Source organism: Myotis nattereri, assembly GCF_964212035.1.
Source record: "Myotis nattereri genome assembly, chromosome: 5".
Taxonomy (NCBI): Eukaryota; Metazoa; Chordata; class Mammalia; order Chiroptera; family Vespertilionidae; genus Myotis; species Myotis nattereri.
Window position 1 is genome coordinate 101,284,504 of NC_138080.1, and position 27,010 is coordinate 101,311,513.

Below are 27,010 nucleotides of genomic sequence, written 5' to 3' on the forward strand. Positions count from 1 at the left end.
ACTTTGGTCTCCTCTTGTCTAAAACATTGAATCATTCAATAAATAAGCCACTGGCACTTTCTCCCCTGTGGTCCCCCTGTTGATCCATTTCCTCTATCCAACGCACGGTTTTCACATGGCATATTTGTTCCTTTTTTGACAAGGGTGTGCAAGCGAACTCCCTAGGAGAGAGACTGTATATGTGAGCCACTCCGAAGGGCTTATGGAAAGCTAAATCGGGACTGTTTTTCTTAGCACTTCAGTGTATGATCTGGAGGGGTGGGGGAAGCAAAAGGCAAACTTTTGTTTGAATTCAAATGTCATCTTTGCCTGTGCCACATTTATTTTTATTTCCTCTCTGACAAGGAATGTTAACTTTCCAGGAAAATTCAACTTCTCTAAAGAGAACAGCCAACACAAACAATTTTTTGAAGGTGTGATTTTCCTGGAGACTGTGATTTTATCATTTTGGAGCAAGTGGTAGGTTGGGGGGAAAATAGTATGCATTTCCTTTACTAGGACATATGCTTGAAGGATGCTTTGGGTGCGTTGGCCTTGGTTTCCCAGCCCCTTTGCCTCTCAGGAGACTCTGATGTGAAACAAAATGGAAAACTCTATTCATGTTCTCTTTGGGCCACATCTCCCGGGGGCCTGGGGAAGGTGGGAGAAACTTCTGCTTGCTCACAACATATTCCAGACAGATGTCATCCTTGAACAGATTTACATTGGCAGCTTTTTCTAGTGGGGCAAGGTGAATTTTCTGAAATGCAAGCATCTTTTTCCTTTTCTAAGATGGAAAGATTTTTCTATTCAGGCAGGATATTCCCAAAACAGTTTTTTTTTTTTAATACTGAAAATAATAAACCTACCCTACAAGTAGCTGAATTCCCTGACTTTTGCCCATGTCCTGCCTGTCCATAGGGCAGATCAAAGATTTTATTTTATTTTTTTAAAATATATTTTTATTGATTTTTTACAAAGAAGAAGGGAGAGAGACAGAAAGCTAGAAACATCGATGAGAGAGAAACATCGATCAGCTGCCTCCTGCACATCCCCCACTGGGGATATGCCCGCAACCCAGGTACATGCCCTTGACCGGAACCGAACCCGGGACCCCTCAGTCCGCAGGCCGACGCTCTATCCACTGAGCCAAACCGGTTTCGGCAAGATTTTATAAAATGTATATTCAATTGATTTAAAGCTTAAATAGATTTGTCTACTTCCTCTGCATTTTAAGAGAAATCTACACTAGTATTCTCTTGGCAGCATTTTCTTTGCACTTTTGAGTTTCAAGGAATATCTTCTGCTTATCATATTCATATTTTTCACAATTTGTAGCATAAACAATGGACAGGTAAAGCCATTTATGTCTTCCATATAATATGATAAAAGATAAAGCTCTTTTATCCATGGTGCTTTGCAGTTTAACCCCCTCTTACTATTTCTTTTATAGTCATAAACTGTATCAATGATGGTTATTTAGAAATTAGGTAAAACAGGGGGGATGGAGAATACCTCAAGAATATAATTGCAATAACACTTATGATTATGTGACACCTTGAATTCCACCCACCACTTCAGCTTTACTTATTCCCTGAACTTTTACTATTAATGATATTCAGGCTGCAAAAAATACGTTGAAATGCCAGCATCATATTGGAAGACAAATTTACATTTCATTCCCAACACCATAATTTAATAAAAGTTTTATGGTGTTATGGGTACTTAATTATGCTCTGAGCAGAGCTGGAATTTAACGTTGTTCCACATATGAGAGGACTTGGTGGTGGTTTATTTTAAAAGGTGCTTTGAGTACTATAGTGTATGATACACCAAATATACTGCCTTTAAAAGACACTTCGGAAAACGATGAATTGCTTAAATTGCATTTCATTTCTGATACAGAGAATAAACTCTCATAATTCACTTACAGTGATTTAATGTACCAGATTACTGGATTAGCTGGCTTTGAAATATGCATTCCTCTCAGAATTGCAGCTATGTTGATGTTACTGTTACATAAACTGCATTTGTAACTTTTTCATTGCAAGCCAAGATGTATGTTTTCTGACTTTTTCCCCCCTCTAAGTAAACATTATTTCTTTCTCCTGGGCACCTTTGGAGATAGTTTGTTTGGTTTGGTTTGGTTTGGTTTTTAATCACTCACCTTCTCTCTTCTCATATCTAACCCAAAGTCCTGTTGATTAGATCTTTTTAAAGCTTAGTGAGAATTATGTTATCTTCCTCTGCTTAAAATTGTTCAAAGCCTCCTTCCCCAGTGTTGACTAAATCTAGTCCAAACTGCCATTTACAATCAGTTCTCCAGTCTGGCTTCTCCCACTTTCATTTGCATATCTTCCACCCCAGCCAAACTCCAGCCCTCAGAGCAGGAGCCTTTTTCTCTCCCTTTGCTTCCTGCTGTTGCCTCTGGTGGGCCTCTCCCTCTCCACCCAGTCCCACCTGGTCACTGCTCATCTCTCAAGACTTGGCCCATGTGCTACCTTCTTCAGACAGAAGTTTTTCTCCAACGTTAGTTTTCTTTACTTCATTCTTCATTTTCCTTTTTACTTAGACTTACAGAAGATTTTTTTATATATATACATGGCATTTCCCTATGAACTTGCGAGGTCCTTGTTAGAGGACTTTATGTCTACCGGAGCGCTTGTACAGTGTGTCCCATGTGGTAGCCACTTGATCAGTTCCTGGGAATGAGTAGATTCACCAAGGGAGCAGATCTTTGCATATGCTGAAAGTGACTGCTGGAGGTCACACCCCTCTCCTCTCAATACATTTTGCTTATTTTCTCAATTTAAATGGGTTGTACTCTCAAAAGTATTAGCTGTAAACACCCCCGTGCCTATCCATGGACTCCTCCATCACTAGAAATTCCTAATGGGTTTGAAGCATCGTTTTTCTCCATCCACTTTACACAACAATGCATTTGTCTTTTATCTTAACCACCTCATCATTGTGTAGGGTTGCATGGCTAACAGGTATTCTGAGACATAGCTCTTTGTTTTGAGAGTCATCGTTTATTTTTAAATTAATAATAATCATATTTAAGACAACAAAACTGAGTGAAAAGTACAGAGTTCCTACACATATGCAATCTCCTTTACTATCAAATTCCCATATCACAGTGGTACAGTTGTTATGATTCAGGAACCTTCATTGACATATCATTACCACCCAAAGTCCATAGTTCACTTTGGGGCTCACTCTTGGTGGTGTATGTTCTGTGGATTTTGACAAATATATAATGTATCCACCATACAAAATAGTTTCACTGCCTTAAAACCCTCTGTGCTCTGCCTATCTCCCCTCCCCACTTCCCCTCTAACCCCTGGCAACCATTAGTCTTATTATTGCCTCCATAATTATGCCTTTTCCAGAATGTCCTATACTTGGAACCATACAGTGTGAAGTTTTTTCATACTGGCTTCTTTCCCTTTGTAATGTGAATTTAAGATTCCTCTATGTCTTTTCAAGACTTGATGACTCATTTATTTTTAATGCTGAATAATATTCTATTGTCTGGATGTACCACAGTTTATCCACTTACCTGCTAAAGAGTATCCTGGTTACTTTCAAGTTTGGGCAATCATGAATAACGCTTTAGAAACATTCATAGGCAGGTTTTTATGTTGACATAGTTTTCACTTCTTTGGAGTAAATACCAAGGAGTGTGAATGTTAGATCCTATGGTGAGTGTATGTTCAGTTTTGTAAGAAGCTGACAAACTGTCTTCCGAAGTGGATGCCCCATTTTGCATTCACACTAGCAATGAATTAGGGCCACTGTTGTGCCAAATCCTGACAAGCATTTGATATTGTCAATGTTTTGGATTGTGGCCATTCTAATAGGTGTCTAGTGGTATCTCATTGTTTTAATTTGCAATTCCTTAAGGATATATGATGTTGAATATCTGTATATATTCTTTGGTGAAGTGTCTGCTCAGGTCCTTTGCCAACTTTTTTAAAATTGGGTTGTTTAGTTTTGTATGTTGAGATTTAAGAGTTCTTTGTATATTTTGGATAGCAGTCTTTTATTAGATGTGTCTTTTGTAATGCTTTCTCCCAGTTTGTGACTTGTCTTATTATTCTCTTGTCTTTGCTTTTCATGGAGCAGAAGTTTTTATTTATTTTATTTTAATGAAGTCTAGCTTATCATGGATCATGCCTTTGGTGTTGTATCTAAAAGGTGATAGCCATACCCAAGGTCATCTAATTTTACTTTATGTTACCCTCTAGGGGTTTTGTGTTCCACCTTTAGCTCTATGATCATTTTGATTTTTGAAGGAAATAAGGTCTATTCCTAGATACAATTTTTTTCATGTAATGTCCAGTTGTTCCAGCACCATTTGTTGAAGAGACTATCTTTGCTCTATTGTATTACCTTTGTCCTTTCTTAAAGATTAATTGGTTATATTTATGTGAATCTCTTTATTGGTTTTCTATTCTGTTCTATTGATCTAACTGTCTGTTCTTTCATCTATACCACACTGTCTTGAGCACTGTAACTTAATAAGATTTTGACTGGTATTGCATGATTCTATAGTGCAAGTTGGGAAGAACTGACATCTTGACAATATTGAGTGCTCTTATTCATGAATATGGAATATCTCTCCATGCATTAAGTTCTTCTTTGATATATTTTATCAGAACTTTGTGGTTTTCCTCATAAAGCTCTTATACATATTTTGTTAGATTTTTACCTAAGTATTTTATTTTGGGGGGTGCTAATATAAATGGTATTGTGTTTCTAATTTCAATTTTCACTTGTTAATTGTTGGTATAGAAGAAAATGATCAAGTTTTTTATGTTAACCATGTATTCTACAACCTTGCTATAATCTATTAGTTCCAGATGTTTTCTTTTTTGCTGTTGTTGTTCTTTTATTCTTTTAGATTTTCTACATAATCATGTCATCTGTGGAAAAAAGACATCTTTATTTCTCTATTTTCAATCTGTATAACTTTCTTTTTCTTATCTTATTGCATTATCTAAGATTTCTAGCATGCTGAAACCTGTAGTGATGTCCCCTCCTTTCTCACTTACCCTTATTTCTGATATTAGTAATTTGTGTTTTTCTCTCTCTTTTTCTTTGTTAGCCTGGATTGATTTTTATTTTAAAGAACAAACTTTTAGTTTAGTTGATTTTATTTATTGATTTTCTGTTTTCAATATTATTGTCATCTGCTCTCATTTTTATTATTTATTTTCTCCTAAGAATTTTATTTGCTTTGAATTTTAAAGTTTCCTATGGTGGAAGCTTAGATTATTGAATTTAAATCTTTCCTCTTTTCTAATATATGCATACAATACTGGAAATTTTACTACAAGCATTGCTTTTGCTGCATTTCACAAATTTTGATAAGTTGTATTTTTTTCATTTAACTTAAAATATTTTAAAATTTCAGATTTCTTCTTGACCCATGTTTATTTAGAAGTGTGCAATTTAATCTCTCTGAAAATCTTTTTAAAATAGGTGTACTGGTGACATTCTCTTAATTTTTGTTTATCTGAGAGTCTTTAGTTCTTCACTTTTGAAGGATATTTTTTTCATGGCATAAAATTATAGATTGGTGGGGTTTTTTTCCCCCTCTCAAAATATTTTGAACATGGTTTCTGCTGAGAAGTGGGTGTAATTCTTATTTCGCGCCTTTTAGGTAAAGTGTTGTTGTTTTTTCTCCTCTAACTCCGTGGTCAGCAAACTGCCGCTCGCGAGCCACATGCGGCTCTTTGGCCCCTTGAGTGTGGCTCTTCCTAAGCCTTAGGAGTACCCTAATTAAGTTAATAACAATGTACCTACCTATATAGTTTAAGTTTAAAAAATTTGGTTCTCAAAAGAAATTTCAATCATTGTACTATTGATATTTGGTTCTGTTGACTAAAGAGTTTGCCGACCACTGCTCTAACTTATTTCAAGATTTTTTCTTTATCTTTGATTTTCTGAAGTTCAGACATGATATATCTGAATATGGTTTTTCAGATATTAGTAATTTGTGTTTTTCTCTCTTTTTTCCTTTGCTAGCTTGGATTGATTTTTATTCTGCTTAGTGTCCTCTGAATTTCCTGGATCTGTGGTTCAGTGTCTGTGGAAGATTCTGTTGTGAAGTTCTCAAGTTTAGAGAGTCTTTCCTGTCATGTCCAGTTTACTAACAAACTCAACAATGATATTATTTATGCTAGTATTTTTTACTTTCAATATTTCTTTCTGATACTTACTTAGAATTTGTATTTGTCTACTTATATTATCCACCTATTCTTGCATGTTGTCTGCACTTTTTATTAAAATGCTTAGCATGTTAATCAGTTTCTTAAAAAAATTCTAATAATTTGAATATTTCTGCCATGTCTGACTCTGGTTCTCATGCTTGTTCAATCTCTTCAAACTATGCATTTTGCCCTTTAGTATGTCTTGTAATTTTTTTTTTGATAGGCAGACATGCTGTACTGAATAAAATGAATTGTGGTAAATAGGTCTTTAGTAATGTCGTGGTAAGGTGTGGAGAGGATATATATATTCTATAGCCTATGATTAGGTCTCAGTATACTTGGACTGTGAATGTCACCAGTATTTCTGAGTTTCTTTTCCCCTATTAGATGCAACAGGATGGCTGGAGGGGGCTGGAATTGCATAGTTTACTTCCCTCATATGGAAGCCCAAGAGTGATATTTGCTATTTTGCTTCTCACAAATAGGTTAGGCCTTGGTAAGTCCTGCCAGGTTAAGTTCTGGTAAAATATTTTCTCCTGAGGTCAGGTCGCATTAAGAAGTACAGAGTTCTCTTGGTATATTTCAAAATGCTTTATTTTCCTCTTCCTTGCGAGAAACCAAGGGAATTTTCCTCCTATTGTTACTGTGAGAATCTGATAAGGTTTCCTAGGGGTAAAATGCAAAAGTTTGGGGGACTCCCTATAACGGGGAGTTTTTAACTGCAAGACTTATGCATGTTGAATCTCCAGTAATTTGTTAATTATAGCTCAGATCTTACTGTGACACTAGTTTCTGTGAAGGTTTCTGATCATGGGATCTTGCTTTGGTAAATTGTAATTCTCTGTATTCACCAGTCTCTCCCATTTCTGAGGGCAGTGGTTTGCCCTCTGACCGTGCGTCTCTGACATATCTAGGACACGTTGTAATTTTTTCTGTTTTTTCAGCATTTTACTTGTTTTTAGAACAGAGTGGTGACTTCTGAGCAACTTACATGCCAGGCAGAAAACTGGAAGTTGAGGGTCAGTTTTTAATTTTTGCTGAGTCTGTCACTATTTGACTCCCTATCCCTACCTGTGTGCTTAAAATGAGAGCAACGCTTTTTTTTAAGTACTTTATTTTCAGAGTTTTAAAAGATTTCCCAGCCATCACAAGAGTTTGTAATCACAGGCTAATAAAAATAATCACAATCAATAAAGATAGAAATAGAAGAATTTAGGTGACAATAACCATTTGAGCTCCCTATTTGAGGCATGTGGATTGTTTCCTTTAGAATCATGATGGAAATATACATGTGTAGATTATTTATAGGACATAAACTATTTGAGAGTAGAGATTTGTATATACTGGTATAATACTATACATCCTATAAATACTTGTTGCCTGACCAACTAATTGAGTAATCTATGTTTAGTGTCAATCTGGAGATAGCCCATGGTCAATTGAGAGAGTATTAGTAAGGGTGTTTATGATCCCACCCAGCCATATAAACCCATTTATCTCATTATATAGCTAATGCAAGTTATAACCATACTGGATTATATTGAAAAGTTTTCTTACCTACTGTTTCTACTGATCTGTAGGTGAGGCACTGAATGTAAAGTCATACTTGTGTTGGATTCTATAAACAGTGTTCATACATACAAACATGCATACATACCTGTGTCATGCCCAGGGGAATTCATAATTGAAGTACCAGCCACATATGGGATTTGAAAAATCATTGAATGCTGGTTAAGAATACTTTGTTACTATTTCAAGATTTTTTAATTAAAAACTTAATTGGATATAGTAATTTATGCATGTGGCAATTTAGTAAATGCATATATCTTTGTCTGATCTTTAGAAATATTCAAAAATATCTTACATACTAAAACTTTTATTATACACATCTTGGTTCTGATTTAAACTTAGAATTCTTTTACTTATTTTGCCTTGGAATGAAAGTGTCAACCAATGTTGCCCAAAAGAAAAATAAATTCACATAGAAATATTATGTCCAATAGAAATACCAATATGAAGTACATATGTAATTTAGACTTGATAGCTTATAAAAATATAAGAAAATGTAAAAGGTCATAATTTATTTTAAAAAATCACATTAAAAAGTAAAAGCAAAATACATGAAGTTAACTTTAGGAATACATTTTATTAAACCCAATATATTTAAAATGTTGTCATTTCAACACGTAATCAGTGTAAAAATTATTTATGTTTTATATTCGTGTTTTCATACTGAGTCTTTGAAATCTAATGTGAATTTTTATATTCAGTACACCTCAATTTGGACTAGCCATATTTTATTTCTTTATTTTTAATTTTTTTATTGATTCAAGAGAGGAAGGGAGAGGGAGAGAGAGATAGAAATATCAGTGATGAGAGGGAATCATTGATTGGCTGCTTCTTGCACACTCTCTGTTGGGGATTGAGACTGCAACCTGGGCATGTGCCCTTGACCAGAATCAAACCTGGGACCCTTCAGTGCACAGGCCGATGCTCTATCCACTGGCCAAACCAGCTAGAGCTAACCATATTTTAAATGCTTAATGGCTACTATATTGAACAATACAGGTGTAGACTGCCTATAATAGAATCACCTGTTGTTGCTTGTTAAAAATTAATATTCTTCGATCTTATTCCACACTTATTAAATCATAGTCTCTGAGGAAGGGTCTACTGATCTGAAATTAAAAAAAAAATAATTTAATTTAAAAGTTAAAAAATTTTCAGGCTGATTCTTCTGCATGTTAACATTTAAGAATCATTTTACTTCTAAGGCTAAGGAATACTTAATCCCTTCTCACTTCCTCTTACTGATACACACACACACACACACACACACTTTGTTAATCCTAGTCAATTCTGGAAGAGACAGTAAATTCACTTTCTTTCATCTCTCCTTTCCCAAATACTAGTAGATGGTGTTAAAAGAAAAGAAGAGTGTTTTTCACAGTGATAAGAAGAGACAAGAATGTAACAAGTTATAAATAAAAGAAAAACTAACAAAGAGTAATTGTTAGGTTAGTCTGAATTTTGAGTAATTTATAAGTCTGTTTTACATTTTTTAAATGTAAATTTCAAAATGTAAATTCATACACATTTTGATATAAGAATATGTGAGAATCATTAGATGGTTTCATTGGACTGATTTTATATTTTAACACTAAAAAAATCAGTTTCTAGTATCATAGCCAACTGGTGGTTAAGAACTTGGAATTTGGTATTAGGTTGATCCAGGTTCAAGGTCTAGCTCCACTTTTGTTTAAGATTTTAAAAAGGAGCTTGTTTAATTAATTAAATACAAGGTTGAAGCCCGACAGCGCAGGGGTAGAGGAGCATCACTCAGAAGCAAAAGTCCCTTGGGGCCCTCCCCTTCCCCATTCCCCTTTGAGAGGGCACAGCTAAATGGCTGTAACCAAATCCCAATGACCTCTAGCCACTTGCAGGAGGAGGGGCATGAGTGTCCCAAGACACTTGCACAAGGGACAGGGCCTAGAGCGCTCAGCTTCCTGAGCCTTCAGATCCTCATTCCTAACCCCCACCTGTATGGTGTATCCTTGAACAATATGTTTAGTATTTTTTTGCCTAGTTTTTCTTATGCATAAAATGGGAATATAGAAAGTTCCAACATCATGGGTATGACTGTAACAATTGAAGGGGATAAAATGAACATCTGCACAGTGCTTAACATGGTATGTATATTAGCATGTCATTCTTTTCTTTTTTCTTTTTTTTTGCCAGCCAATTAATGAGAAAATAAACCTTAATGCTCCTTACACGTGTATTTATTTTTTCAAATGTCAGCAGAACGAATTCAGTTGTTTTCATTGGAAAAGTTCAAATCTGAGAATGTCTGTTAGGACAGAGCAGCATTTTGGCCATGTTTAGCTGCCACTAATCCTGAAGATGGGCAATTCTATTCTAGTCAATTGGTGGCTACTTAATGGGCTTTACAATGGACACATAATTTAACAGGCACAAGTTATTGGACCCCTTTTTTAGAGTTAAAGTATTTTCAGTCAATTTTATGCGTAAGGGTTAATGAAACATTACTCAATACATCTTAAATGTGTTTGGGGCACTTAGAGAAATGGTAAGGATGGCCATAATATTTTTTTTTTTCACAGAGATAATTATCATATCCACAGAAGTGACAAGTGGTAATGAAAGTGAGCCAAAAAAGTAAAAAGGGATCATTCAGTCCCTCTTCTGGGGGCAGGTACCTTTTTACACACTTCCCATTGGTGAAGCAAAATACAAACTAAAGTCTTGTGTTAAATGTGTTTACTTTTGCACCAAAAAACACACAGACACAAAAAAAACCCACAAAAATACCCCAAAACAAAACAAAAAAACACTGGAAACACAGAGAGTGTGTTTCAATTAAAAGGAACCCTGGAGCAAAAATGTGTTACAGTCAGGGGTAGAAGCAGACTGTATCATTATCTGGTAGGCACAGCAGTCAAGATAATGAGCAGCTAAGAAGACTGGACAATGGAAGGTGAAGTATGACTTGTCATGAAATCGTCAGTGGAATCTGAGCTCACTTTCCATTAGTAGGTGCCATGAAATTGCAGGGATGTGCTGAGCAGCTGGAGAAAAAACTAAAATAAAAGTAGCCCGATAGTACTTAGTAATCTTAAGCCTAATTTAATGTTTTGCCAGTGTTACCAAAAGCCTTAAACCAATGATTTCAAGGCTTAATTCCTCCTGTGTGTTGATGGTCAGGATTTATCCTCTCTTGCCTTGACCTTGAAACAGAAATTGCTCAAGTATTGTTCCTCTGAGAGGATTTTATTGTTGTTCTTCTTTAGCATGGAATGTAAGTATGGAATAGGTTTGGAATTCTGTCCCTGCTGAGGGGCAATATGATGTTATATAAGTTAAAATGAGAGATGGGCCACAGATGTATTGGGTTTGCATAAAAATGCATAGCTAGTAAGTGGAGTCCAAGTGCAAGCATCCCCAATGAATGAGGACTAGATAACAGATAGGGCAAAAGAACCATAGGAAAAGAATCCGGTTGGATTGCAAATGGAAAACTTATTAATACAATGAATCCAAGAATATACACTGAGGAGAAAAAAAATCTATGTCTGGTAACAGAAGAGATCAAGGAATAGTAATTATAATTATGTGGTTTATCCATTTATTCATCCATCATGTATTGGATACTCACTTCTTCATGTCAGATGTTATTTTAAGTCATGGGGACTTGTGATGGCAGGCAGGGCCTCTGCTCTGTATTAGGGAGACAGAAAAAAAGATGAATAAATAAAAGAACACAATAATTTCACATAGCAATAGTGAGATGAAGAGAGGACACGCCATTGTGGGAGAGTGACAAGGGGTCCAGAGCAACTGCTCAGTGACACCTCTGAAGAGAAAGTATTTTCAATCCAGAGGGAGAGGAAGCTAGAAGAAGGCAGAAAATTTAAATGGATTGAAGTATCAATAGAGGAAGAATGCAGAAGGAAGCTAAGATCTTTTCTAGCTTCCTCCTTAAATCTTTAATTCAGCATTTTCCGTAAAGTAGTCAGAGACCCACCAGGCATAGGCGTTGTGAGCTTTTGTACAAGGTCTAGTGGAATCCTCCTCCCCAAATCCTCTGGAAATATCCAACTGATGGAGACATTGTGATTTTCTGGAAAGAATCTCAAGGCTTTTTCAATCCCTTTAGTTCTTAGATCAGAATCTCTCTGCCCTCATAATATTAGGCAATGTTTGTCTATTCCTAGAGTCACATATTGACTCTACAGAGAGAAAACCCTTAGTCTTACCGATTCTGTGTGTACCAAGTGCCCAGTGCCAGGCTCAGGCTAGACACACTGTAAATGTTTCTGTGTAAAAAAGAACACGAAAGACAAAAAGCCAAACTGTTAAATCATGTTCTCAAGAATCGTGCCTGCATATACTTCCAGGAGTTGCCACATTCAAGGTCTAGGATGGATTTCAAAAGAATTGTTAACATAAAAACATTCAAACCTGTAAAGAATTAATGTGAGTTTATTTGAGCCAAATTGTTGAGAATTGCAGGGAAGCAGAACCTCAACGGATTGAGATAATGCTCCGGAGAATGGCAGGTTACATCTGTATTTATACATTGCAGTCAAAGGAAGGGATGTAGGTGAGTTACATGAAATCTATTGGTGATTAGACTAGAGAGGCGGGAGAAAGCAAAGTGAGGGGGAAACCCCTGGGATTGGATAAAAAGTAAAGTGATAGACACGCACTTAGGTGGGTGCAGGAACAATTCACATGATAACAATGAAGGAATTTGTGGTATCTGCCCTGGTGCCCAGGCACATTAGGTTGTGCCCCAAGGGGTCCAGAAAAAGGGAAGTTACAAGTTACCCAGACATTTCAAGGATATGTGATTATAGATACAAAAAGACAGATAGGCTCAGTTAAGGTAAAGGTTGACCTTGTCAGTGAAGATCCAGTTTAGGATGTAACTACTCACCCTAACTGCTTTTAGTTAAAGTTTAATTTCATACCACCCTTTGTGGTTACTTTAGGTCTCTGAGTTTGCAAGACCTCCATGCAGGCCTTCCTTGAGCTTGTCAGGTTAGCATGTGGCCCCTTTTGTCCACACATCCCTCTTTTGGTCATAAATCAATCCAAAAGATGCATTGATGACCAACCTTTTGGTTGGATAATAGAGTCCAATTAACTTCATCAGTAAGCACTTTCGTAAGTGCTATTAGCAGTGGTCGGCAAACTCATTAGTCAACAGAGCCAAATATCAACAGTACAACAATTGAAATTTCATATATAAACATATACATATATATACATATATATATATATATATATATATATTATTGATCTTTCTACAGAGAGGAAGGGAGAGAGACAGAGAGCCAGAAACATCGATGAGAGAGAAACATCGATCAGCTGCCTCCTGCACACCGCCCAGTGGGGATATGCCCCCCACCGGAACCGAACCCGGGACCCCCCCAGTCCACAGGCCTACGCTCCATCCACTGAGCCAAACTGGTCACGACGACACAATTGAAATTTCTTTTGAGAGCCAAATTTTTTAAACTTAAACTATATAGGTAGGTACATTGTTATTAACTTAATTAGGGTACTCCTAAGGCTTAGGAAGAGCCACACTCAAGGGGCCAAAGAGCCGCATGTGGCCCGCGAGCCGCAGTTTGCCGACCATGGGGGAGGGAGCAAGGAAGAAACTAAGAATCTTTACTCCGTTCATAGCTGCCTTGGCTTTTATTGTTTGTTTACTAATTTACTTTCAGTAACTGGTGTATTTGAATGGGAGCCAACAAGACTATTCTTATTGTCTTTAAGAATACAGAACACAAAGTGAAGGTCCATTTTGTTGTTTAAATTCAAAATTCAGGAACCAAATGGGGTAAGATACAGGTCTTCCCTTTTGAAATAATGGTTAAAATCAGCCTGTCGGCATCAACTCCCACCTGAACAATGAAATCAGTTCTCTTAATAGCCAGAAACTCAGACAAATAGAAGCAGATTTAATAGTGCACATATTCACTTACAGAAAGCTTTGAATAGTGAGGATTTTAGATTAGAATTCAACTTTCTCCCCCTATTAAACGCCAGCCTGGCGAGTTGCATTAATGACCGTGATTGTGTTTGAATGAAAATGGGGGACATCTGGCGATATCAGGAGATCAAACGTTGGGAGTCTGCGTGCTGACTCTCATCTGTTTGTCACCCAGCAGGTGTAATGGAGGGCAGGCATGTGGGCTCTTTGCCCAAGTTAATGTACAGACCTAGTGTATGGAGGGGAGAGGTTCCCTGTGCAATTTTAAAGGATCACAGCTCAAGATAGGTATGCAACAGTGGCGGGGGCTGGGGGTTGGAGTGAGGGAGGTAGATGTTGGGTGAGGGGGTGCAGGTGGAGTGGATATTTTTCCACTGCACCAATTTCTTTAGTAAAATCGCCTCTTTCTAGCCTACAGGCATTTCCCTTGTCCCGTTTCACCAAACTTCCAGGGCTCAATTTGTTATTCAAAAATTTATGGAAAATGTATGTTAAAGTGGAAAGGGTACATTGTGCAGAAAAGGGAAGCAGCTTGTAAGCATATCATTAAGCCTGAGCCACGGGGCCCGCAGATGGCAGCTCCACTCAGAAGCGAGAGTGGTGCCAACGCTGAACTCTAAATACATTTAAATCACATATCTTTACTTAAAAATGGAGTCTTTTGGAAGGAAAAGCAGATGATATTTAAGGACGCAAGTGGTATTCTTTTGTTCCTCATAAAATAGAGCCCTTTACAAAAGTCGTTACCTTGGGAGTGTGCAGTAAGCCTTTGATTCTGCAAATTCCCCAGAGGACTTAGTGGCCATGTGAGGCTCAGTTCTTAATAGGATTAACCATTGAGGTAGTACCTTCCTCAGAGAACAACTCTTCAAGTATCCTTGCTGTCATTGAAAACAAAAGGATTTGTTTTGATTTCTGTGTTCAAATGCTAACAGCAAACCTTTGTTTTGCACATTAGAAATACTAGTAACAACAACAAAAAATTATCATGATATACGGGCTTCTTATTTTAATTGAAAATAAATTTAGTTCTTAGACTGTGCCAATCTTGAATTAATTAGTAGAGGGTTAAGGAAAGGGATGAAAGCATTTGCATGCTACTTAATATAATTTTCTGGGGATATTTTGAATTTATATTAATCATATTGATTTCTTGTTTTGAGTGTGGTTTTATTTACTCTTAATGGAGAATTTATATTCTAAAGGGTAGAGTTCATATTGGTGAGACCAACACAGTAAATAAACCAGTTGGTTTTTATTTCTTAATTTGGAAGAGAGGCATTATTTTTACTAGCACCTCATACAGTAAGTTCATTTTAGCTCTGAAATTGATTTTGAATGTGTATCCTTAACTTTTATTGATGTCATTAGGTCTGATAGCAATACGATTAAAATAGGCATTATTTGTGTTTAAGACATTTAAAACATCACCTTTTATTTTAATATTCTAATAGCTTCATCTGTTTAATGAGTATACTTTTAGAAAATCCAAAAGAATAATTATATCTACAGGACATTTGGTATGTGGAATATTTAATTTTCAAAATATTGTGAACACATTATTTCCACATTTCTCTACCACCTTCTCCACTTTTATTCTGAAATGTTCAATCTGCATAGATTTTAGTGGCCTGTATTGAGTTGAATTGTACATCTGTGTAAGGGAGAAAATATGTGGATGTGTGTACATACTGATGTATGAGTAGTGTGAATGAAAGGGAGGGATACGTATTAATTTTTAAAGGAATACAATTTTACTCAACTGCAAGTGAAATAGTGATGGCTGGCAATGTGTTGGTAAACAGAAGTCCACTGGCAGTTATTTTTAATGCAAATATGAATCAATTATGAATTTTTGCAAATTGATCATTTCAAATTGAGTGTGGATAAAGCAAATTCAAAAGTGCTTCACAGAATGAATAAGTCTATCAATTCTATTAATTTATTTTATAAAAAATTTTCTACTCTGTCTTTGAAAATGTATCATAGACCAGCACTGGCCACAGTTCATATATTTGGCAACCAAATTCCTTTTAAATGGAATACCCTAAGCTTTCTCTCTGGCTTGTTATATTGTTCTATAGCTTTTGATAGAATGCTGAGGTTCTGTATTCTAGGGTTATTCTGTATTCAGGGCATACTCTCACCTGGGATGACTGCCTTTCTGTATTTATTTATTTGTTTATTTATTTATTGAGAGAGAGAGAGAGAGAGAGAGAGAGAGAGAGAGAGAGATATTTGTTGTTCCACTTATTTATGCATTCATTGGTTGATTCTCCTATGTGCCATGACCAAGGATCAAACCCACAACCTTGGCATATGGGGAAGACATTTCAACCAACTGACTACCTGGCCAGAGCTGGAAGGATGCCTGTTCCTTGGTGTACATCTTAGGTGTTTGGCTCACCTGATCACTTGTCCACTTACTCACTTGAATAACCCTCTCTGGGCAGTGAGAATTCAGGAAAGGGGTTCTGCTGTCTCCATATCTGGACTGAACATATTCAAGAACTAGGTAGTCCTTTGAGGGGTATTGTAGTAGGTGAGGGGATAAGATTAACAATTAAGTAGTTGCTCATGGAAAAAAGTCAAATTTGATAATGACTCTAATACAAAACTGACTGAGTCGGTTGGATCACAGATCCTGCATTTCAATGTTGAAAATGCCATTGTTTTCATTGGTTTGGCACATCTTTGTGATAGAAACGATGTATTCTGAGAAAATTTGTGCCAGAATTTGTCAGATTATTGTGGAAATCTTTATGTGAGAGAGAAGATGATTTAAATGAGTTGAAATGTTATTCTAAAGAGTGAAAATTGAGAAATTCTATATAGTGAGAAATAGAGACTTCTTCAGCCAGAGTGGTTTTGGAGGGAATAAAATATATTATAAAAGTAGAAATTTGCTATTGTTAATGTATTCTAAGCATACTTTGTTGTTACTTTGGCTGCCCATAATTTCTTTGCTATGTTGGTCAGAGCCACCAAAGATTATCGTCTGTCGATTAACATCTAACCCAATCTATTCTCTAATCCATTTGTCTCAACCATAGTGGGCTTTCAGATTCTCAGGGATGCTTTTGGGAGCTCTGGATGTTTTGAAAGTATTTCTCCTGGCTCCCTTCTCCCAAGGTCTAATTTTATAGCTCTGGGATATCATACATTTCAAATAGCATTTGTTATGAGGCCATTCCCTTGTTCCACTGTACACATTTACTATTAATGAAGCCTGAGTACCCCTCCCCTTGAACCCTGAGGAACACATCCACAACCCCCGGCAGCATGCCCTAATTTTCTCCTCATGATATAAAAGGGAGCCGTATGGAACAACCATAATTGTATTAGATTTCTTTGCATAAAAGTGTTCTATTTTAGGGTATTTGTATGTTATAGCTTTGCTATCATGAGATGTGTGGTATGTCTTTCTTTTTTTAATCTTTATTGTTGAGATTATTACAGATGTCCCTCTTCCCCCTCCCCTATTGCCCTCCTCCAACCAGTTTCCAACCCATCCCAGGCCTTCACCACCCTATTGTCTATGTCCATTGGTAATCCATATATACATATATGATCTTTGTTTAATTTCTTCCTCCAGCCCTCTTTCCTCTGAGAATTGTCAGTCTGTTCAATTTCCATGCCTCTGATTCTATTTTATTCACCAGTTTATTATGTTCATTAGATTTATTATTTGTTTATTTTGATTTTTAGATTCAATTGTTGATAGGTATGTATTTGTTGCCATTTTGTTGTTCATAGTTTTGATCTTTTTCATCTTCTTCCTTTTCTTAAAGAATACTTTTCAACATTTCATATAATGCTGGTTTGGTGGTGATGAACTCTTTTAGCTTTTTCTTGTCTGTGAAGCTCTTCATCTGACCTTCAAGTCTAAAGGATAGCTTTGCTGGGTAGAGTACTCTTGGTTGTAGGTCCTTGCTGTTCATCACTTTGAATATTTCTTGCCACTCCCTTCTGGCCTGCATAGTTTCTGTTGAGAAATTAGCTGACAGTCATATGGGTGCTCCTATGTAGGTAACTAATGGCTTTTCTCGGCTGCTTTTAAGATTCTCTCTTTGTCTTTAGCCCTTGGCATTTTAATTATGATGTGTCTTGGTGTGGTCCTCTTTGGGTCCCTCTTGTTTGGGACTCTCTGTGCTTCCTGGACTTGTAAGTTTATTTCTTTCACTAGGTAGGGGAAGTTTGGTCATCATTTCTTCAAATAGGTTTTCAATATCTTGCTCTGTCTCTTTTCTTCTGGCACCCCCATAATGCTTGAAGATGTCCCAAAGGCTCCTTACACTATCTTCATATTTTTAGATTCTCTTTTTCTTTTTGCTCTTCTGGTTGGATGTTTTTTGCTTTTTCATATTTCAAATTGTTGATTTTGTTCTCAGAATTTTCTACTCTACTGTTGAATCCCTGCATATTATTCTTTATTTCAGTCAGTGTATGCTTAATTTCTGACTGGTCCTTTTCCATTTTTTTGGGAGGTTTCTAAAAGATTCTTGAGTAACATTATAACCATGGTTTTTAACTCTATATCCAGTAGTTTGCTTTCTTCCATTTCTTTCATTTGTGACATGTTTCTTTGCCTCCTCATTTTGGCTGCTTCCCTGTGTTTATTTCTATGTATTGGGTAGAGCTGCTATATCTCATTGAGTTGATAGAGTGGCCTTGTGTAGTAGATGTTTTATAGGGCCCAGTGGCTCAGTCTCCCAAGTCACCTGAGCTGGGAGCTCTATGTGAACCCCTTTGTGGGCTGTGAGCACAGTCTTGTTGTAATTGAAACTTTATTGCTGTTGGTGTCACTGGGAGGAATTGACCTCCAGGCCAATTGGCTGCAAGGACTACCTGTGACTATAGTGGGAGAGCTGCTGTTCAGGAGACACCCCTGTGGAACAGGACTTGCTTCTGTGTGGCTTTGGTGTTCACTGAATCTGCCCCTTGAGTGTGTCACTTATGGATCTGTACAGTTGTAATCTGGTATGGTCTGACACTGAGCACGGGGTACACTGGCTCTTGAGTCTCCAGGGAGGTGCAAAGTCAGCCACTGCCTGGGCCACCCAGCAGGACTTACACAGAGGTTTGTAGATTCCTCCTCTTTGTATTGGGTTTGGAAGTGCCCAGACGAGTCCCAGCTAGGAAGCAAGGTAGGTTAGTGCTGGTGCCAGTCTTGGGCCTTTTATTGATAGGTTTGGAGCTCCCTGACCCAGCTGCAGTTTGTTTGAGAGATTTAGCCTGAGCAGGGACAGGCCATTCATATGCAAAAGCCGCTGAACACAGGGATTGTAAATTGGATGGGGCAGGTTCTTAGGGAATCATGAGGGCAGAGCAGACAGAAATGGCTGCCAGTCAGCCCTGGGTCCAGGGAGGTCCCAGCATAGGAACAATCATCCCTGGGAGCACCTCTTTCTGGGAGAAAGCTACTGCCCTGATGCCATACAATCCATTCCTCCTTATATATGTCTGTCTCCCCAGAGCCTCGTCCTGGTGCTGGAGCTCAGAGGAAGCAGGACCTTGTAAGTTCAGTTCATGGTGTCAGCCTTTTAAGAGGAATAGCTGGGTCTCCAGCAGCCTCTGTGTAGCCCCGATCCGCAATGGTTGTTGCAGCCTGTAGTTCTTACTGCCCATGGGGACTTCTTTTCCCAGCTCTGGGACCCTAAGCTGGGGGTCTGGTGTGGGTCTGGGACCCCTTGCTCTTCTGGACAGCCTCTGCAGAGATGATTTCCCTCCTGATTAAAAAGCAACACACGTGGGTGCCAGACCAGTACCTTCCGCAACTCCACACCTCCTACCAGTCTCAGTGTGCTTTCTTCTTTACTTCTCTACTTGTAAGACTTCCATCCAGCCAGCTTTCTGGCGGTTCTGGATGATGGTTGTTCTGTATTTTAGTTGTAAATTTGATGTGGTTGTGGGAGGCAGCAAGTATAGGCCTTTACCTATGCTGCCATCTTGGTTCCTCCTTTCCTGTGGTGTGTCTTTCTGATTCATATTCCTAGATTGCAAATTTTAGTGGTTGGCTTGAAGCTTATAGTTTAATTCATCCTCCTCAGCATCTCACACAAGTCTTGAAACAGCATTACTGCTTAAGCATAAACATGCAAATATGAATGCAGAGACCTGTTTCCTTACCTTCTACCATCACCTAGGGAAGGGCTGTCCAATGGAAGTAGAATGCAAGCCACAGGTGATATTTTAAAATTTTTAATAAGCACATTATCAGGAACAAAAGGAAGTTGGTGAAATTAACTTTATTAAAGTATTTTATTTAACTCAATATAGCAAACATTATTTTTCCAGTATATAGTCAATATAAAAATATATTATTGAGATTTTTTTTTTTACACTAAATCTGTTAAATCAGGTTTTATATTGACAGCGTATGTCAGTGTAGAGTAGCCACAGTTTAGCTGTTCAATAGCCAATAGCCATAAAAGGTTAGGGGCTATTATATTGGACAGCATAGACCTAGAACTTGAAGTAATATCTGATACATGATCACCACTCAATTAAATACCTGTCGAATAAATGAGTGAATGATACTAGTTAACTAGATCTAGTACATACAGCAAATTATTTTATTGCAGGTCCAAATGATCCTTATAGAATTTCCTTATTAAGTAATAGATGTAGCTTTTATTTAGACTTAGAATATTCCTTTTTTTTAAAGATTGTTGAAGTTCCTAAACAGTTATATGAATAGTGAAATGCAAACAGCTTGAGTATTCTGAAATTCATTCAGTTGAACTTGCCGTTTCATCTTCTTCGGCTGTGTGGAATGAAACTCATAAGCTCATATTTTTATGTCTGTGAAATCTTTATTTTTATTCATTAGAAAGAAGTCAATTAATTTACATTTACTAATCTCCCATTCCTCATACTGTAATAGCATTCTCTTCATATCTAAAGGGAAAATTTTTAATATTTCTTTGAAGCCCATAAACTTAATTTCCATTAAGGGAATGGGTAGCTTGAATGAAAATAACAATATCTTGTAAGTTTTATCCCTATTGTCTGGCTTTTTATAGGTTTGTCTATATCACTTCGTTTTGTGGAATATGTGTAAAATACGTAGTCTGGTATTTACTTATTTTTTTAATTTATATGTTCAATGGTGGAAAAATCCACCTAAAAGACACAACGTGAAACATTCTTAAATTATTGCCTAGGTGTCAATACTCTTTAATTCATTTAAATTGTTCATTCATAATGCTTTTAAATAGGATATTTATATTTCTTAAATTTCCTATAAACATTAAATGAAAAGTTAAAGTAATTTGATTGTGTCTTAAGGAGACCCAGATTAACTGCCATCAATAATCTAGAAAGTGCCTTTCTATTATAGAAAAGGGTTTGGAATAAAAATAGATGGATGGCATCATCCTATTTATGCACAATTTTGTCTACTCAAGGTGGATTTATTTATAGAGTGATGTCTAGAAGGATGCTTACCCAAATGTAAGCAGTGGTTATCACTGTGCCCTTGAATGACTTTTGCTTTCTTTCTTTTTATTAACTATACCATTTTATTTTACAATATTTAAAAATAAATATGAAAATATAGATCTCATAGTTACATAAAATCCCATGTGTAAAATGTAACAGAAATGTATGTTTCAGAAAAAAAGATAAAGTTTGATTTGTTTAACTTCATCATAATTTAATGAATGTGGTATTTAACTTCATTCAACATATAGGCTTTACCTGATGTATCTTAATACAGATGAAAACATAATAAATAATAACATTTGGTAAATGTATTGCAATAAAGCATGTATCATTTGTTACTGAATATTTAGCAAGTGAAATATGCTGGTTAAAAAATCATTTTCATGTATTCATTTGACAGATATTCATAATGCATATAATAAAATATGGGGTGAGTTAAATACTTTAGAAATTAGTGCATTTTTAATAATCCTACTTCACTAATAAAAATAAACAATAACAATTAACATTTACTAAGCTCCAGTCATTGGGTTCAGTGAATTATCTTTGTAGTCTTTACAGCAGCCCTGTGAGTTAGATATTGTTCTTATCCGTATTTTACCCAAGAAAAACCTAAGGAACATAGAGGATTATGAAGTGTCTTAGATCACATAATTGTTGTTATCCCATGTTAAAACCTACCAGTTTAACTGTGGAGCCCAGAGATTTAATCATTACATTGTACTGAGTGCACTATGTACACTGGCCATGCCTGTCTTGTTTTACATTCTAGCAGCAGACTTTAAAATATATAATTAACATGATAGGAAATAATAACAAAGCAAGTAGCATTTCTGCTGCCTAAAATTTACAGCTTTCTTATTATATAAAAAATTTAATTTTTAAAATAAACGTGAGATCTAGCCAAAACAAATATCTGCCTCAAGAGCAAGCCCAGCTGCAGGTCCACAGATGAAGGTTAGTGACTTGCTCGAGGCCACACAGGTGGTCAGTGGGAAGGCATAAGCCCCAGGTGCTTCTACTGTTGAGGTTACTTTTATGATTTTGTACTAGCCCTAAATTTAAAAATAAGTTTTAGATGGTGAGTCTTCTTCAAAATATTCTTGCAACTTTATTTAGTAATAAGCTTGTTAAATTGTGGCTCTTAATTGCATTTAAAACTAATATTCTAGAGAGATTAAAGGATCAGAATTGTACAAGTGAGTAAACAGACTTGATTATAAGGACACCTAATGATTACAAGGTAGAATATAATTAAGTACTAAAGTCGTACGACATAAAGACAATAAAGGCTGTAGACTTTCGAAGGTGGAAATCAAAGAACCCTATTGTTTTGCTGGGCTCTGATTACCACTTGAAAACTTGAAAAAAATAAAACAAAAGAAAACCAGAGCAAGTTTTCAAGAGGTCTTATAATAATGCTGTCCAGTTTCGTCAATTTGTCTTTTAAAGACACATAGTCCTGATAAGACAATTCTATATCTATCATTCTCTTATAATCAGATTATGAAAGTACCATACTAAGCACGATAGCAGAGCAAAGAAAGCTGATATTGTGATTCACTTTTGTTGGATGCCTACTATGTGCTAGAAACATTTTCTTTCCTTATTACACAGTCCTTGTGTAGTAGGTGTTTTGCCACATTCCCATTTTTCAGACAAGAAGACTGCGGTTCAGAGGGTCTTAGGAGCCTTGCATGAGGTTTTACTTATTAGTGATTGAGACATAGTTCAAATTCACATCTGCTGTGATTTAAATCCCATACTTCCCACTGTATTGTGACAAGCCCTTTGACGGTCTGGAAGATACTAGCACCCAATATTTATTCTGTGTTATGAGGAATCTTTGTCGAGGGCAGAAAATTTTTTCAGAGATTCCTGGTAAGGTGGAATAGAACCATCAGTTTGAAAATACTGCTTGCCCCTTCGCGGAGTGTGGCCTAGAGCAGGGGTGGGCAAACTTTTTGACTCGAGGGCCACAATGGGTTCTTAAACTGGACCGGAGGGCCGGAACAAAAGCATGGATGGAGTGTTTGTGTGAACTAATATAAATTCAAAGTAAACATCATTACATAAAAGGGTACGGTCTTTTTTTTTTAGTTTTATTCATTTCAAACGGGCCGGATCCAGCCCGCGGGCAGTAGTTTGCCCATGGCTGGCCTAGAGTGTGGTAGCTGGCAGTGACATGTATGGGAACTACAGGTGGGTTTAGCCAAACTGACACCTCTCCAGTGCATCAGAGAATGTCACACCATACCGGCTTGGGAGATGCTGCTTGAGGAAGGAGTTCTTCTTTACATGTGGAGGTACACATTCAGTGCCCAAGATAAGAATGACGAGCAAAACTGGGAAATGAGAGCCATTTGTTTTCAGTTTTCATCATTCCTTCTTTGTCCACCTTCTGTTTGCACTAACAGCGAACCCTTTGCCAACTTAAGAAATCACCCTTTGCCTTGGGCACTGCCCCAGTCTTCTGGCCAGGAGAGAAGGGAACCTAATGAATAGCAAATGTCTTACTGTGGATTCATTTAATATTTAGGCTTTTGAGGAAAAGAGGGGATGTTTGTGTTTTTCTAAATAGTTAATCATTAGGATATGAGTCCCAAATCTGTGGATGACATTTCAGACATATGGCATCGGGATGATGGTAACAACGATGCTGATGGCAGGTGACATGTATTGAAGGAGGACTCTGTGTCAGGCACTGTACTACGTGCTTCTGATGGGCTTTTGTTTAATCTTCACAACATTTTTATGAAATAGGTGCTATGATGTCCCAATTTTTAGATAAAAGCTTATGTTAAAGCTTAAGATATGTGCCCAAAGCAAGTTGTGTTAGGGTTAGTGGGACTTCCCTGATATATTCCCACCTCCCATTGACAATGGTGCTGACTCCAAGTACTTGTATTTAAAAGTTGGCAAAATAAATGCTCAAACTGGAGAAGCAAACTGTAAATTTTAAGATGAAGTAAATTATTTGTAAATGCACAGAGCAACCTTAAAAACTGTATATTGCTAGAAAGGTACAGTTCAACTCTTCTGCCATTCAAATGCTGTGTATTTCAGTGTTTATATTATAACAGCATCACATTTGAAGGATAAAAAAGTGGATTTACTATTGTGGTAATTTTGTATCTTAATGGTAACTATGTGCCATAGTTAAAATGACTGAACTAATTAGTATGGTTTATACCATATTTTACATTCTTCTATTGAAAGAAATTTTAAAGGGTAAGGTGTGCTATTTAGCTTCTAATTCTGATGTTTCTACATTTTGAAGATGTATGGTTCTTATTTGCATTTTTATTCTTTTGTTTGTTTGTTTTATGTGCTCATTTGAATCTTATCTATTTTCTTTTGTCTTTTCAGCAGTCACATCAGCATTTCATTGCCTACAAAGCCTGGTGCTTGCTTCATCACAGGGCTTTGCTGTGGAGCCCTCCAGTAACGTGCATTGAATTGGACATCGAAGATCCACATTTTGGTGAGTGGAATCACAGCTACGATTCTGTATTTTGCTCTGCTTCAAGCCATGTTTGCATTATTGACCTAAGTCCGTGGTTGGCAAACTGCGGCTCGCAGGCCACATGGGGCTCTTTGGCCCCTTGAGTGTGGCTCTTCCTAAGCCTTAAGGAGTACCCTAATTAAGTTAATAACAATGTACCTACCTATATAGCTTAAGTTTAAAAAATTTGGCTCTCAAAAGAAATTTCAATCGTTGTACTGTTGATATTTGGCTCTGTTGACTAATGAGTTTGCCGACCACTGACCTAAGTGCTTTCCTTCCTATCGAACACACAAAATAGGGCTTTCCCAGCTCTGCGTTGGAAAGCTGGATTTTGCTGGATTTTTTTCCCTTTTTTTTCCTTATGGACAAAAGTAATTTGCACTATCATTTTCTCTCTCCAAAATCTGCTGTTGCCCCTGCCCCTCCCAACCCAACTGAATGATTGCAATTCTTCAGTCAGGCACCTGCCTCTTCTCTACCTGGATGGACCCCTCTCCCATGCCCCCTCCCTATCCCCTGGCTGCTATACTTCATTTCCCACACTTTTCTTATTTGCTATGTACACATGGAAATTAAAGGGGATGGTTGTGATTAGCTGGACCATAGCATCTCACTGTAGTCTGTAAAGACATTTTGGATGGAAAAGCTTGGCCCCTCAGTCTATGTAATGTTGTTAATCAGCGCAGGCAGAAGGCCAAAAGGAGGTCAGCAAGCTTCTCCGACGCTGCTGGTAGAATCCTTTCTGCTCTTATTACCTCTGAACTGGAATTATCCGTGTATTTCAACAGCATCTAGTGCCATATATCAAATGTCCTTCTAAGTCTCTTTCTTGGACCTCGTACATTCTTTTTTATTGTTTCCCCCTCTCTAGATTTATGCTTTTTAGAGCTTGCTTTCATAGTTGTACAGGTCAAATCCTACCGAGACGGCTCATGTTGGGCTGGACAATGGAAAGGTTCTGTGAGGATATCTGGCGCAATATGCAATTCTGATTTGGAGATGGGGCAGCTGCCTTAGCTGAAACATCTGTGACAACACTATTTCAGTCATGTGACTAGAGAGGCCAAGGATAAGGTCTGAGAGGAGGTAGAACAAAGACTCATAAGTGATTATGTGGATAAAGGGGAAAGCTACTAGATTAATTTTCTTCCCTTTATTAATGATTGCTAGCAGAAGCTTTCTGTCAAAATGAGGCAGTGAGTCAAGGGCAAGTCCTAGGTAGCCGAGATAGTGGGAATGGCGTTAAGGGTAGGGATGATGATGTGAACAGCCTGATGAAGGGGGTGGGCTTAATACAATAATCAGACAGCCTGCTCGGAACAGTCTGTGTAGAAAGTACTTATGGAGCAGAGACTACCACACCTGGATGGGTGTCTCCTGAGGCTCTGACAACAATTCAAGTAGATGCTGCAATAAGGTACTTGTCCTGGTGCTTGGACACACAGGGATGAATGAATGCTATGAGCTGCTCCAGCTACATGTTGTTGGTTAAGAAAGTGAAGTTCAGGCAACCTGTTTGAAAGCCACCTCTCCGTCACAGCTAGCTGTCTGCATTTTTCTGGCTGCCGCCATGTTTCCTTAGGCATGTGGTCTGAGAGGGGAGAATCTCCTATTAGGGGCTTCTTTCTGGCTTTGATTATGCTTTGATTCTGAGAAAGGCATTTGATGTAATCATGCTCAGAACGCCTTCACTGTCTCTGAAACATAGCTGTCGCTGGCGTCTTGGAGGTCAGATCCAAACTGGATTGTGCCAGGAAAGCTTGACTTTGTTAGAACACACCTTTGACTCCAAAGTCGCTCATGCACAGGTCGGGTGCCATCCTCTCCCAGAAGTATCCCCTGGTACCACGTTCTGTCTTGGAAACGTGAGTCCATCGTTGCTTTTGTTCTTAAGTAAATATCACCGCATGCTTAGGAAATCCATTATAAATGTAGAGTTGTCAATTTTGGAAGAAACAGGAGGGCGTATGGTGAAACAGACCTAAGATTCTGGCATATCCTATGCTAGCCCATCTGTCCTCTCTGACAGCAAGTGACAGATTAGAAAATGGCACATTTAGAGGAGGTGAGTTTGCTGGGGAAGGACCTGGAGGAAGGAAGCCTGCCATGGAGGAGGTGGGCTGTGTTGTGGATTTGAAGATGTGTTTCCTGACCTTATAATCCAACAATTTCCCACTGGTTTCCCTCTTTCTTGCTCATAATTCTAATCTTAGCATCTAATTTAATCTTCCGATTCAGTTTTCTGGTATTGAAGGTCTTTGGTACGTGGGGGTCAGGGGAACAGGCAGAGAATAATGAGAACAGCACGTCAATGTGGGCAGAGAGAGAGAAGAG

The 27,010-nt window shown here is 37.5% G+C and overlaps 1 protein-coding gene across 1 annotated transcript in view; it reads left to right on the top strand.

The window, feature by feature from the left end:
• TENM2 (teneurin transmembrane protein 2) overlaps nt 1-27,010 on the top strand; it is a gene marked incomplete at its 5' end in the record, with an annotated part of 1,189,887 nt that overhangs the window by 72,133 nt on the left and 1,090,744 nt on the right. Inside the window, one exon of the mRNA XM_081092171.1 lies at nt 24,538-24,652. The remainder of the gene's footprint in view (nt 1-24,537; nt 24,653-27,010) is intronic.